Raw genomic sequence first — 16085 nt, forward strand, 5'->3', positions numbered from 1 at the left:
ACAGCCAGCCACCCACCACAGGGTGCCAGCCACCCACCACAGGGTGACAGACAGCCAGCCACCCACCACACGATGCCAGACAGCCAGCCACCCACCACAGGGTACCAGCCACCCACCACAACAGGGTGTCAGCCACCCACCACCACAGAGTGTCAGCCAGCCACCCACCACCACAGGGTGTCAGCCAGCCATCCACCACAGGGTGGCAGCAAGCCAGCCACCCACCACAGGGTGCCAGCAAGCCAGCCACCCACCACAGGGTGACAGACAGCCAGCCACCCACCACACGGTGCCAGCAAGCCAGCCACCCACCACAGGGTGCCAGACAGCCAGCCACCCACCACAGGGTGACAGACAGCCAGCCACCCACCACATGGTGCCAGACAGCCAGCCACCCACCACAGAATACCAGCCACCCACCACCACAGGGTGTCAGCCAGCCAGCCACCCCCCACCACAGAGTGTCAGCCAGCCACCCACCACCACAGGGTGTCAGCCAGCCATCCACCACAGGGTGGCAGCAAGCCAGCCACCCACCACAGGGTGCCAGCAAGCCAGCCACCCACCACAGGGTGCCAGACAGCGAGCCACCCACCACCACATGGTGTCAGCCACCCACCCACCACAGAGTGCCAGCCAGCCATCCACCACAGGGTGCCAGCAAGCCAGCCACCCACCACATGGTGACAGACAGCCAGCCACCCACCACACGGTGCCAGACAGCCAGCCACCCACAACCACAGGGTGCCAGCAAGCCAGCCACCCACCACATGGTGACAGACAGCCAGCCACCCACCACACGGTGCCAGACAGCCAGCCACCCACAACCACAGGGTGCCAGCCAGCCATCTGGAAGAGCAGGATGTTGCAAAAAGAGAAAAATGTCCAAAAAGACAACGGACAGAAGAGAAACTTTATTGTGGTCGAATAGATGCCATGTTCAGTACAAGTGAGTGCGCTACTGCAGCAGTTTATTTAGATTTTGTTTTAGAAAGCCTTTAGTTATTATTTTCCCAGAACTTTATTTTTCACAGTTGTCTACTCTTCTAGGACTCGTACGTTCACATGATGTGAAAATGATGTACCTGCAAGTGAAAGCTGTGCGGTTTTCCTATCAGTTTTCATGCAGGTAGGGTGTGAAGAACGAGCCTTTAATGTTAAAAATTTTAATAAACAAGCATTAACATGTTCAGTACCAGATTTGTGTCAAAAATTGTCTTTATTTTTCAAAACTTTAAATGTACAAAATATTGGCCAATACTGATACTTCGTGACCAAAATATCGGTATCGGTATTGGCCCTGAAAAAAACATGTCGGTCAATCCCTAGTTCAGGGGTGTGCTTCATACAGAGTGCAGGGTTCAGGGGTGCGCTTCATACAGAGTGCAGGGTTCAGAGGTGCACTACATAAAGAGTTCAGAGGTGTGCTATGTACAGAGGGAAGTTCCAGGGGTGCCCTTATGCACAGAGTGCAGGGTTCAGGGGTGCTCTTCATACAGAGTGCAGGGTTCAGGGGTGCACTTCGTACAGAGTGAAGGGTTCAGGGGTGTGCTTTGTACAGAATGCAGGGTTCAAGAGTGCACTACGTATAGAGTTCAGAGGTGTTCTGTGTATAGAGTGCAGTTCCAAGGCTTCCTTATGCACAGGGTTCAGGGGTGCGCTTCTTACAGAGTGCAGGGTTCAGGGGTGCACTACATAAAGAGTTCAGAGGTGTGCTATGTACAAAGGGAAGTTCCAGGGGTGCCCTTATGCACAGAGGGCAGGGTTCAGGGGCGTGCTTTTTACAGAGTGTAGATTTCAGGAGTGCACTACGTGTAGAGTTCAGAGGTGTGCTATGTACAGAGTGCAGTTCCAGGGGTGCCTTATGCACAGGGTTGAGGGGTGCTTTTCTTAGAGAGTTCAGGGTTTGCTTCGTACAGAGTGCAGGGTTGCAGAATGCATTTCATGCAGAGCTCAGAGGTGTGCTGTTTACAGAGTGCAGAGTTCAGGAGTGTGCTACGTATAGAGTTCAAAGGTGTGCTTTGTACAGAGTGCAGGGTTCAGGGGTGCGATTCCTACAAAGTGCATGTTCAGGGGTACACTTCCTACAGAGTGCAGGGTTCAGGGGTGCACTATGTAAAGTGTTCAGAGGTGTGCTATGTACAGAGTGCAGTTCCAGGGGTGCCTTATGTACAGAGTGCAGGGTTCAGGGGTGCGCTTTGTGCAGGGTTCAGGGGTGTGCTTCCTACAGAGTTCAGAGGTGCGCTTCATACAGAGTGCAAGGTTCAGGGGTGAGCTTTGTACAGAATGCAGAGTTCAGGAGTGCACTACATATAGCGTCCAGAGGTGTTCTATGTACAGAGTGCAGTTCCAAGGCTGCCTTATACACAGGGTTCAGGGGTGCGCTTTTTACAGAGTGCAGGGTTCACTCCGTACAGAGTGAAGGATTGCAGAATGTGTTTCATGCAGAGCTCAGAGGCGTGCTGTTTACAGAGTGGGTTCAGGAGTGTGCTACGTATAGAGTTCAGAGGTGTGCTATGTACAGAGTGCAGTTCCTGGAGTGCCTTTTGCACAGAGTGCAGGATTCAAGGGGGGTACTTTATACAGAATTCCGAAGTTTATTACGTATAGAGTTCAGAGGTGTGCTGCATACAGAGTTGTGCTTTGTACAGAGAGCAGTTCCAGGGGTGCATTAGGCATAGAGTGCAGGGTTCAGGGGTGCGCTTCCTACAGAGTGCAGGTTTCAGGGTTGTGCTTTGTACAGAATGCAGAGTTCAGGAGTGCTCTACATATAGAGTTCAGAGGTGTACTATGTACAGAGTGCACTTCCAGGGGTGCTTTATGTACAGAGTGCAGGATTCAAGGGTGCGCTTCATACAGAGTGCAGGGATCACAGGTGCGCTTCGTAAATTGTGTAGGGTTCAGAAGTGCACTTTGTACAGAGTGCAGGGTTCAGAGGTGCGCTTTGTACAGAGTGCGGTTCCAGGGGTGCCTTATGCACAGGGTTCATACAGATTGCAGATGTGCAACCCCCCCCCTCCCCCCCACACACACCCACTAAAGCTTCCTCGCATCTCCCTCTCTCGATTTTCGTATACTGTGTATACATCTTTCGGCATCCGATTCAGACTTTCCAAACGAAAACTTCCGAAGGGATAAACACTCAAATCGTTCTCATACGTGAACAGAACTAATGCTTTTCGTTTTATGTGTACTGTTTTCGTATGGTTTCTGTACAAGAACAATGGGATATGAAAGACTGCACATTATCAGAAGCAATAAACAAAAAAAAAGCCTTTGTCGTTTGAGAATTTTTGTACAATTAGTACCATCCTCAGTTTCAACTTGCTGTGAAACATCGAGGAAAACCAAGCAATCATTTGTCCAATTTTCATTTAGTGTGTACTGGGCTTTAGATGCACATTAATAAACAATATTATTTTGACATTTAACTTTCTGCTCAAATATTCCATGCTGGGTAGTTTACTTTGTCATCATTTCGTTCTTAGATTGGGAACATGTAGTAAACAATGGGGGAGTATTGGGCACTAGGTTTTGGTTCTCCGGCTACCATTTTGCCAATGCCAATCTCACTCTCCCTAACTCCTGGTTCAGCCTATGTTCACACTTAAGTGCTTTTTTGTGTGTTTTCCATTTTTCAGAAATGCACTACAGTTTATTTAACATTGTTTCCTATGGTACACGTTCATAGCTATGCGTTTTCCAGCTAGTGCGTTTTTGGAAAGGATCAGGACTTTTTTACCCCAGCAGATTGCGTGTAATATACGTCAATGGAGTCACCCTAGAAGTGCCAATGTTGCATTTCTGATTCTTTTTTTAATGTGTTTTTGTGGTTTGTTTTTTCCCTTTAAAAGCACTGTATATAGCTGGTTGCTAAAGAGAGGGCTGGGAAGCCGACCACTGAGTCCTTAACCTCCCTGGCGGTAACCCCGAGCGTGACTCGGGGTGGATTTTTCATACCAGGATCGGGGTAGATGTGCAGAGAGCGCAGCGGTGTTCTCTTACCTTCTCCTGGCGATCCAGCGATGATCTCTCGTTGCTGTGACCGCCAGCCGAGATCCCCGCCGCTCTCCGTCGGTCTGAGGACTTCCTAGTTCCGTTCCCTGCAGCAGCAATGCTGCATGGGAGCGGAACTAGGGAGGGAAATTAAAAAAAAAAACAAAAAGACACATAACACATTTTATATTATATATATTATATGCATATATATATATATATATATATATATATATATATATATATATATATATATATATATATATGCGCATATATATATATATATATATATATATATATATATATATATATATATATATATATATATATATATGTATATATACATATATACATATATATATATATGCATATATAAATACATATATATATATATATGCATATATATATATATATGTGTATATATGTGTATATATATATATATGCACACACATATATATATATATATATATACACCTATATACACACACATATATATATATAAAATTATATTATTGATTCGATTATAATTCATGCGTTATATATACACACACATATATATATATATATACACACATATATATATAATATATAACGCATGAATTATAATCTAATCAATAATATATTTTTATTACATATATATTATAAAATAAAATTATATTATTGATTCGATTATAATTCATGCGTTTGTGTTTCAAATTTATCACATCTGGGATGTCTACTAGAGTCTTGTTTTGGTCAGGTTTAAGTCAGTAATTACTAAGAATTGTAGGCCTATAATACATAACGCCAAATTTCCATGAAAAGAATTGTACCGCTTTTGGTACAGAATTCCTGACAGAATCATACCGCCAGGGAGGTTAACAACCTATAAGTCATTATCCGTCTCTGTCAGTGAGGTTCCCTGCTGACAGCTGAATGTGAAAAAAACATTGTTGGCAAAAAAAATAAAAAAATAAGCAAAAAAAATGGTGTGCCCCCCCCCCCCCCCAATCAGATCTACATCAGGGGACCCCGTGCTTTTTTTTTTTTTTACATTTTGGCTTGGGATTCCCCTCAAAATCCATACCAAACCCAAAGGCCCTTATATGGATTTGGGGGGGGGGGGTGCCCTTTTGCAGGCAGTGCTTTTTTCACATTCATCTGTCAGCAGGTTTTCCCGCTGACAGCTGATGATTCATCAGTTGTTAAGGATGCGGCAGGTGGCTTTCCGGCCTACTCCTTAGCAACCAGCTATACACAGTGTATTAAAGTGATACAAAAAAAACGCAAAATGCATCAAAAACCATGTTCAAAAACGCACCGCAAAACGAGGCAGAAAAATGCATCAAGCACAGCCCCCATAAATGTAAACCTAGACTAGGTTTTTCCTCCTTTAGGTTCATTATGATCTTCAGTCTTCTTTATCATTCTCATTCACCTCATATGATAAAGTCCAAGTAAAGCAAAACAGTTTTAAGCTTTCAACCTCCTCTTCTCTCCTCCTGATTTCTTGAGTAATAGTTTTTTATTGAGGTTAACATTTTAAAATCAATAGAGGGTACATTTGATTAAACAGATGCCTTTAGACTTACCAACAGTTATTTAGAGCAAGGATGTGGCTGGATAAATCCAGCATTAATAGCTAATGAGTAACTTTTGTAAAGCAGCCCACACTACTGGGATATACTGTATTAAAGCGGAGTTCCAGCCATTGACTCACCTATCCAACGGTCCAGCGATGCGGCCGCCCGAAGCCTCGATCCTCTCCCTCGGCGTCACTGCTGTGGGTACCCTGCTGTGACAGTTTGCGGCTTCACAGCTGGGTAGCCACTGTGCATGCGCGAGTCGCGCTGCGCGCCGTGATTGGCCGGCAATCTTCTGGGACCTCTGACGTGTCCCAGAAGATTGCAGGGAGGGAGGGGGAGAGGAGAACTTCCGCTCAGGGCGCCGCGGCGCTCCGAGCGGAAGTGGGAGCGGGTACCTGTCAAAACTAGGTACCCGCTCCCCCCCCAAAAAAATGACATGCCAAATGTGGCATGTCAGGGGGGTAGGAACACCTAAAGCGGAAGTTCCACTTTTGGGTGGAACTCCGCTTTAACAATCATAATGAAAGCTGAGGGTTTCTGGTGGTTTACGAGTGTCGGGCCTTGCATCTAGTTCAAAAAACATTTTAATGGTTATATGGCATACAATAAAAAATAAAGAATACAAAATGAAAATAAATAAATGGATTAACCGCCCTGGCGGTATGATTCTTTCGGATTTTAGGTGCTGAAAGCGGTAACATTATTTTGCATGTAATTCTTAAGAATGAGCAGCCCAAACCAACTATTTACATATGATTTTTTTTTTTACTGTGCGTTCTTCTTTATAACATCTCGGGTATGATAAAGTTTGAAACACAAAATCATAAATTATAATATAATAAAAAACAATAAATAAGTTAAAGTATGTATACATATATATATATATATATATATATATATATATATACTGTATATATACATATATATATATATATATATATACGTATACATATATGTATATATATATATACACACACATGTATATATATATATATATATATATACAAATACATATATATATATACATATATATATATATATATATATATATATATATATATATATATATATACACACAAAAAGTACAGTAAAACTACAGGAAAGGGCACTGGGGGGCAAACTAATGTGAATTTATTGTATTTTGTAATGTATCAGTGTGTTTGTTGTGCTTTACATTTGAATTTGCCGCCGGTTCCACCCCCCTCCGAACGTCACGTCGCAGGAGACAGAAGCCGGGGCACACAGAGCATCAGGAGAAAGATCCGCCGCCACACACCGCCGGGATACATCGCTGGATCCCGGTGACAAGGTAAGTAACCCCTCTACCAGGATCCAGCGATCTTCCTAGCTTTTGGCACTGAAATTTAACCCCGAGCCACACTCGGGAATACCGCTAGGAAGGTTAATAAAAAATAGATTTTATTTTTTATCAGGTTTACTTTTATTAGTAATGTACATGTTTTATCGCTTTTTCATTAAAAAGATGTTTTCTCATTTGTTGTGTGTGTTTATTCCTTTGCATGCCAATGTGCAGGTTGGGCAACGGTTTATTGCTGTTTGCTTAGCAATTGTTGATTTTTACAGTGCCAAGTTGCTAGCTTTGCACCTAGGTCTTCTTTATTAGCATGGACTTGGTACTGGTTATGGCTAACTACCAACCTCTAGACAGGAAAAGCATTGTTTTTTTTTTGTTCTTTGACTGTAGCAAGGAACAGCTTGTATGCATGTGGAGAGGCAGAAAAGACTGGGGATAGGCAGAGGCCTTAGTCTAGATGGGGGAAAACTCAGGTAGTGCTGACAACACTGCTTGGCATTTAAGTGCAGCAGAGACAGCGGATGACGACACTTTAGAGTTGATTTACCAAACGCAAATAGGCTATTTACTTTGCAAGGGAGTTTTTTCCCTTTGCTTAGTAAATGTAGTGAAACTTCACTTTGCAAAGAATACCCAGTCATGTGCAAGGAAATCAGCATTTTTTAATTGCATATACTGTAATTGGATGATGGAAGTCAGCAGAGCGTCATCTCATTCACTAAGTTAAAGGACTATTCCCCTGCAATGTAAACAGATTATTTGCCTTTAGTAAATCAATCCCTGTTTCTCCATTACCCAATTGTCCTCTTGCCTTGTCACTCTCTCACATGTGTTTCCAGTGGAGACTTGAAGCGGCCATGCCAGTGGTCATTGTGTTTCCATCTTTTTACCATTATCACCATCAGAAAACAGATCCTGAGCAATGATGGTAGTCGCCCCTGGAGGGAGAGCATATAAACTAGAAGTAGCTGTAAAGAGGCAGGAGCACTTTGCTTGAACACAGCAGCAATAGAAATAGGTGAAAAAATGACAGTTGGTTTTAATATACAGTGTGTAGCTCCCTCCTAGGTAGGCGCTAGGGAAAAGCATATATGTGGCCCTGTCTGCTTATCAGGGGGGCTGATCTTTTAGTTAGGCTGTCACATGTTTCCAGGTGTGATCTGTTAAGTCTGGGGAGTCTCTCCACTGTATCCAATGAGGGCTTTTGTTGGGCAGTGGAGGAAACCTGGCCAATAGCACACCAGAGCTTAAAGCTGTCTAAGTGGATGGAGTTTGCTGCAATGCACCCTGGGATGGGGTATAAGTCTGAGGGAAGCATGTGACAAGGTGTCTTTGGTGGGAAGCAGAGTCCCAGGAAGAGGGTGACGGCTGTCTCTCCTCCTGTCAAAGCAAGTGAGGGTGTCCTGGGTGGTCGGCCTAGAGGACTGGAGGTTGAGCTGGGCTGCAGGAAGGATTCAGAGTGCTGTGGACCGAGTGGAGCTGCTGGGCAGAAGTTTCCAGGAAAAACAGTGTTGTGAGTACTCAAAACTGCCCAGGGGTCTTACTGAGAGAGGGGGCCACTCCAGAAGGTCAAAGGGATCCAGAAGCCAGCTAACCAGTAGTTGTGATTGAGAAAAGGGGTGCCAGTGTCTAAGCCCTGAAGATTAGTGAGAGAAAGAGGGCGCAGGTGCGGGCCCTGAAGTGTTAATAGCTACCTCAGCAGGAGTGCTTAGGGGAGCTTGAAGAGGACTCTTTTAATCAGGAAAGCAGTCCCAAGTCAATTCAGCGTTAACAGGCATCCGGCCAGGCGTTAACCAGCGTCAAGTCAGCGTTGATAGGCATTCAGCCAGCATCAAGTCAGCGCTAAACAGCAATATTCAAGTGTCTCTGCCAAACGAGCCTAGTTTAGTTCAAGGAGTATCCCACACATCCCTTCTCCTATCCAAGGTACCAAATAAATACAAAAAATCCAAAGATACTGGTCATTGTCTCAGTGCTCACACTTAGAGAAACATGCTTAAATGTGCTGTTGTTGCTAGCGGTAGCCCAGGGGGACCCATATCCAGCAAAACGGCTGGGAATTGTGCTACAAGTGCTTTAGATCTTTTTATCCCTTTCAGCTGCTTATAATTCCCTACACTTCTCCTCTACACCATTTGCCTGGGAAAGCAAAATTACATATTCAATGCTTCTGGAAATAGAGGAGCATGTGATCCCTCCATACTCCGTCCTTCTGCATTACAGCGTTGGTGCAACCCCGTAGTGACACATTTGTGAATGTACAAATCATTAGTAATACCTCATCTGGAATATGCAGTTCAGTTTTGGGCACCAGTTCTCAAAAAAGATATCGGGGAACCGGAGAAAGTGCAGAGAAGGGCAACCAAACTGATAAGAGGCATGGAGGAGCTCAGCTATGAGGAAAGATTAGAGGAACTGAATTTATTCTCTCTTGAGAAGAGGAGATTAAGGGGGGATATGATCAACGTGTATAACGATAAACACATAAGGGGTCTATATAGTGAACTTGGTGTTGAATTATTCACTTTAAGGTCAACACAGAGGACAAGGTGGCACTCTTTACTTCTAGATGAAAACAGATTTCGTCTCCAAATATGGAAAGGTTTCTTCACCGTAAGAGCTGTGAAAATGTGGAATAGACTCCCTCCAGAGGTGGTTCTGGCCAGCTCAGTAGATTGCTTTAACCACTTTACCACCGGAGGATTTTCCTGCTTTACGTCCAGGCCACTTTTTGCAACTTGGCACTGTGCGACTTTAACTGACAATGGCGCGGTCATGCAAGGCCGTACCCAAACGAAATTTACGTCCAATGATATTGCACAGAGCGATCCCTTACCTCCTTTTTTGGAGTCCCCCACCAGCGCTCTTTGCTTCTTCTTCTTTGTGAACCCTCAGCAAGCTGTGTGCTAAGGGAGCACCCGTGCAGACGCGTTCCCAAGCCGGACTGTGTGCATCCTTAGACTCACACAGCGATGGTAAGCCACGCCCCTCTTTCCTCCTCACAGGAGGTTGACTGACAGCAGCAGGAGCCTATGACTCCCACTGCTTTCAGAGTCTCTTGTGAGAGCAGGAGGAGGAGGAAAGGTGCTGCAGACAGGACAGCTCTGGATTGGTGAGAGAAGCCAGGTAGGTGTGTAAGGACGGGGAGGAGAGGGGCTAGGACAGGTAGTGGAGAATTTTTTACCTTAATGCGTGGAAACCCTTTTTCACTTTAGAGTCACTTTAAATAAATTTTAAGGAATAATTCCATGCATCATTATGTTGTACATAGTTACATGAAACAAATATACATAAACTGAAAAAATTCTGCGCTATTACTGATGAAATGAATGAAATGGTGAATCAAAAATATATAAATAGATAAAAAACAAGCGGCTCACACAAACCTATAGAAAAAGTTCATAAAGATAATATAAAAAACGTGTAGCGCTAAATAGTAATGAGTGTCAAAGAAAATTCCTAAATATATGTGCACATAAATCCAGAAACATTTTTGAAAGTGAGAAGTCCATATGAAAAGTCCATAAATAGGAGAAAATCCAATGGTAAAAAAAACTTTGTGCTGTATAGAAGAACCACAAGTCCCAGCATGCAGGTGTAGACGGTGCTCCTCTCACGGCAGAGAAAACAAATGGTAGCCCCCAGTGAAGAAAAGAGACAACATGGATGGCTGGAACCCATAATTCGCCATCAACGGAGATAATTGGGAAGCATTGATGGCATTATTGTGAGCAAACTCCATTCAAGGTAACAGGTCTGACCAGTTGTTATGGTGGTCAGAAATATAGTAACGTAGGAACTGCTCCAAGGTTTGGTTGGCCAGTTTTGAGGCTCCATTAAACTGTGGGTGATATACAGAGGAAAAGAAAAGCAGAACTCCCAACTGTGCACAAAAGGCTCGCCAAAACCTGGACACAAACTGGCTGTCCCTGTCCAAGATGATATCCTTAGGTAATCCATGAAACCGAAAGAGCTCCAGAGCTAAAATTATTGCCAGTTCTTTGGATGTAGGCATCTTTTTCAGCGGAATACAATGAGACATTTTTTCGAAAACCAGTCAACCACCATAGGAATAACTGTTTTGCCATGGGAGTTGGGTAAATCCACAATAAAATCCATAGACATGCAGGTCCAAGGACTCTCTCCACTGGGTATTGGTTGTAGGAAGCCCACTGGAAGCTGTCATTGTGTTTTATTCTAAGCAAACAAGGGACAAGTAGCTATGAAGGCGGTTACATCAGCGCAGAGACTAGGCTACTAGAATTGTTGATACATAGACCATATGAGTTGATTCTGCCCTAGGTTCCCACCTGCCTTAGGAGAATGGTAGGTCTGGAGCAAAGCAGTGCGGAGATTCTGGGGGACAAAGCAGTGGTCACAAGATTTTCAGGAGGAGAATGGATCTGAGAGGCCAGAATTCTCTCACCCAAAGGTGAAGTGGGACTAGTGCAAATAGTGGCTAAAATGCGATCCAGAGGTATCACAGGAATAGGAACTGACTCCATCTTGGAGGAGGAAGAAAACTGCTGTGACAATGCATCAGCCATTAAATTCTTTGTACCGGGTAAGAATGAAACTGTGCCTCCTCCTCTATAGAGGAGCCATGCGGCCTTAGGTAGTCCACCTAAGGGCCTTGAGAGTGCTAGTGAGGAACTTAACCCAGAGGTCCTGTGAAGTTGACTGAAAGGGGAGACACTGGAGGATCTGATTCTGCAGTATAGTGAGTACAGATCTTTGTCAAGGGGCCTGACCTGAGGGGGGCCACCCCTGCAGCTAGAACAGTCAGTGGATGGGTGTCAGTATAGGGGAAAAAAGAAACAACAAGGCGCCTCTAAATGTAGACTGCAGACAATTTAATGTAAGTGACACATTATGAAACACTCACATGTTCCGTGGTACATAAAGCCTGAAGTTGGGGGGTAAAAAGTCCCTCTATGGCATCCTGGGCAGTGGTGCTCCTGTTCTTCCAGCAGTATCTGATAGACCGTGGTTTTCCTCCTTCCTCCGTGAATGTACAGGCCAGCTTCCGGGGAGCGGAGATGGAAACGAGCGATCCAGTGACATCATGAGCTTGTGACGCGTTTCAGAGCATGCACCGTATGGCATTAGCCTGATAGTGCGCTCCTTTCTCAAGCTAGGATGGGACTGAGCTGTAGGCCATGTATATATATAAACCAGACGCCACTTAGTGGCTGATCATATATACATACATACTATGCTGAAAAAGCTCTCATCTGATGGATAAAAGAATCTATAGAGATAGACTCATGCTCAATGAAAAGAGGATAAATACATCATTCAATACTATAAATGTCAGCACACAAGTGAAATAAAAAAAAAATATATATATATATATAATATATATATATATATATATATATATATAAAGATAATAGAGGACTAAAATAAATAGGAAAAAGAACATTTTCTTTGTGTATGTATGTCTAAATGTTATCATTAGTATCAAGGCGCAGATGATCTTATGCACTTGTATATATACTATCTAAATAAACAAATTAAGATTATAGTGTGAATAGATTAATATGGAAAAAAAAATTTCCCCCAATTGAAAGGCTTTACCCTTAGTGGTGAACTGTTTCTTGCCATGTGCTACAAAGGCACATGTTTTGCAAAGGGCCTTTTTGCACTGGTACATTCCCACCGGTGGGAGGAGGCAGGGTCGCCGATCCATCCACAATCGTGTCAGTAAAGGGGATGCTAGTGAGTGCCCCAAAGAATTAGTTCACCAAGTCTATTGCTGGAGAGAAAGAGTAAGGAGACTTAACCCTTTCCATACACATGGCAATATGGATTAAGCAGTGTAGCTGCTTCCACAAGCAACCTGGTGAGGTCAAGTGAGAGTTGTCCTTATCCATTGTGAATAGTTACAGGTGGAGTATCCCACTATTCCCTTCTCCCATCCAAGTTCCAAAATAAACACTAAAAAACAATACCCCTGGACTTTTTGTTGAGCGACGAGCCATCAGGAGTAAGGAGGGATGTGTGAATTGTACCCTAAGAGACTGTGTGCTGGTAATCAGAGGAGGCCCAAGAAGTCATCATACAGCAAGCCCTACGGGGACAGTACTACACTAGATTTTTTTTTTTTGGAGAAAAACAGTTACAAAGAACAGTTCAAAAGAACATAACAACCCTCCCTTAGTGTGAGTCATACACATGTATAGGGAGGGCCAGGGTACAAGCTGACAAAAAAGTCCATTGTCTGACATCCCACACATCATTTGTGGCCAGCAATTCATAACAAAGGATGTATTACAGTTTATGGATTTTAACAGTATGTTAACTTACATCTTAACGTCAGCTGAATCCCGTCTTACTTTAGTATAGTCAGCAAGAGTGGAAGAAAGACAAAATGCAATACTGCTCTCATGCGCTGAGATCGCCAGCCCTTATTCAACAATAATCTACAATATAATCAGACAGTTCCACTGGCCTCCAAAGATCATTTCACATGTAATACACACTTTCTCTGGAATGGGGTTAGTAGTATATAAAATATTTCTCATACTTTATTAAAGCCCAGTTGTAGTTTCTTTTTATAACCACTTCCATACCAAACCAATTCTGGCATTCCTCTCCTACATGTAAAAATCATAATTTTTTTTGCTAGAAAATTACTCAAAACCCCCAAACATTATATATATATTTTTTAGCAGAGACTCTAGGGAATAAAATTCAATTGCGATTTTTTAAATCACATGGTATTTGCGCAACAATTTTTCAAACTAACATTTTTTTGGGAAAAATAAAAACACTTTCATGAATTAAAAGAAAACAAAACAGTAAAGTTAGCCCAATTTGTTTGCAAAATGTGAAAGATGATGTTACCTTGAGTAAATAGATACCTAATATGTCATGCACGCTTTAAAATTGTGCACCCTCGTGGAATGGTGTTAAAGTTCAGTACTTAAAAATCTCCACAGGTTACACTTTAAACATTTTTGCAGGTTACCAGTTTAGAGTTACAGAGAAGGTCTTCACTTCTGCGTGTGAGCACAAGGGGACAGGTGGGCACTTTAATTTTTTTTTTTTATTATTGTTCAATTTATTTAAAAATGTTTATTTGTACACTTTACCTTTAATTTATTTTTTAACACTTTTATTCCTATTACAAGGAATGTAAAGATCCTTTGTATTAGGAACAGGACATGACAGGTCCTCTTTACAGCCAGATCTGGGGTCTGTAATTCCACGGATCTCTTTCTTTAATCTCCCCAGAGATTTAAAAAAAAAAAAAATGATCTCAGGCTTCCCAGCCAAAAAAACGGCAGTGTTTACATCTGCTGGCACTGGAAATGAGGTCATAATGTCACACCCGGCCTCCGAAGGTCATAGAAATGGCCCATCTTGTCCTCAATCAGCTCTATAGTTAACAGCCGCCTCCAGCCAATTCATTCTCTGGCTCGCCGATTGCACGGATGAGCCGGTAGAAGCACTGGAGGGCGGCAGGACATCCGTTATGATTGTTTTTAAATTTCAGGGAATCGCCGGCAGAAAAAAAAAAATATATATCTGAATCATGCCTGCAGCTTTTTGTTGAGCGCCATACCTTATATAAATTTTGCATGATTCAGATATCTCAACTTCAAGTCCAATACATCATATGACGTCCAGCGGTATGGAAGTGGCTAATTATTAGGTGAAGTTTGGGTGCTGAATAAATGGAGATTTTTTAGGCTGTATTTGAATATTTAAGTACAAGCACCTTCCCCACTTTCTTACCCAGTGGCGTGATAGAGATCCAGAATATTCGGCTCTGTGTGGGAGGAGCAGTCTGGATCTCCAGCAGTCCCACGCCCCTGCTTAGTACCCCAATTGATAGGATATCGATCTCTCTAAATATGGTTTTTATGCAAAAGTTGATCAAATAACACGTACTGTATTTGCAATGTGTGTAGAGTATATGGCATGCATAAGAACGAGGAAGTATCTTCTTTGTGTCCTAGCTGACCCCAGATATACAGACTTATGCCTCGTACACACGCAACGATTATCAGCCGACCGATCGGCCGTCTTTTGTCCAGTGTTGTTGTGTTGGTTGGAATGTGCTCTAGACTGCACACAAATTTTCTCGGCCAACAAAAATCAACTTCAGAAGTGATGTCATGTGATGGTTTACTTTCCATGTGTTTTTTCTTCTCTGAGCATGCCCAGTCTTGCTCATCAGATTTTTGTCTGCCGAAATCTGTACTGACTGATGGAAAATCGGCCGTTCTGTTGACGGCCAACAAAAATTTTATAGCCTGCACACCTGATTTTTTTTGGCCGAAAAGTCGGAGTCGGTTGTCGAAAGCATCATACTAACAAGCCGAAAATCGGCCGATCGGACGTTGGCCTGAAAATTTACGGCCAACTATCGATGCGTGTGTACGAGGCATTAGACAATGTCTTTAGTAAGCAAAATTTAGCAATAGTTTACAGGAGTTGTAGTTAGATTCTGGTAAGATGAGCACAGAGGGGGAAGTACTTTAGGGGATAAATTGACCCATTCATAAGAAGGGAATTATATCCTATCAAGAGATACCATAATTGAGTGCCACCTTTAATTGTCATGTGATATCCTATAGTGTGCATCAGCATATCCTGTAATCTGGTTTTGTATAAATGATTGTATGCAAAGATTAAACATTAGGCATCATACCGACTTCCATTGTAAGTGTGTGTGGTGTTTCCCACATGGTTTCTGAGCAGATTGAACAGAGGTAAGAGGTTAACCAGAGAATTTAGATAAAGTATAAACTAAAGTGCTTTCTAGAGAATGATAGAGAATGATATAATATTAAATGGTATCAGAAGTGTACTTAGCAAATGAGAACCAAACAGTCATTTGGCTATAATACTTTGGGAAGGATGTGGCCACTTCCTTGATGACAGAGTTGGTTAACTCCTAAGTTGCACCTGGGTGTTGCCCACCTTTTAGGACAGACCTTTTGAATGCTGGGAGCATTCAGGAAATGTTTGCACACAAATAGTATCACTGGTAGCATTTGAAGCTTGTGAGTACAGGCCCCTGTTACCTATGGAGGGAAGTTGAATTTTGAGCCTAGTACCTATAACGTTTTGCAATGTTAAGATGCTAATGTTTCTTAGTGTGGTAGATTGTTTAAATACAGTCTTAAGGTGACTACCTTTTTCTATATTTACTTAATTCATTACTGTTTTACTGTAACTGCTAATGGGTCAGAATA

Source organism: Pelophylax lessonae (assembly GCF_965119305.1).
Source record: "Pelophylax lessonae genome assembly, chromosome: 13".
Lineage (NCBI taxonomy): Eukaryota > Metazoa > Chordata > Amphibia > Anura > Ranidae > Pelophylax > Pelophylax lessonae.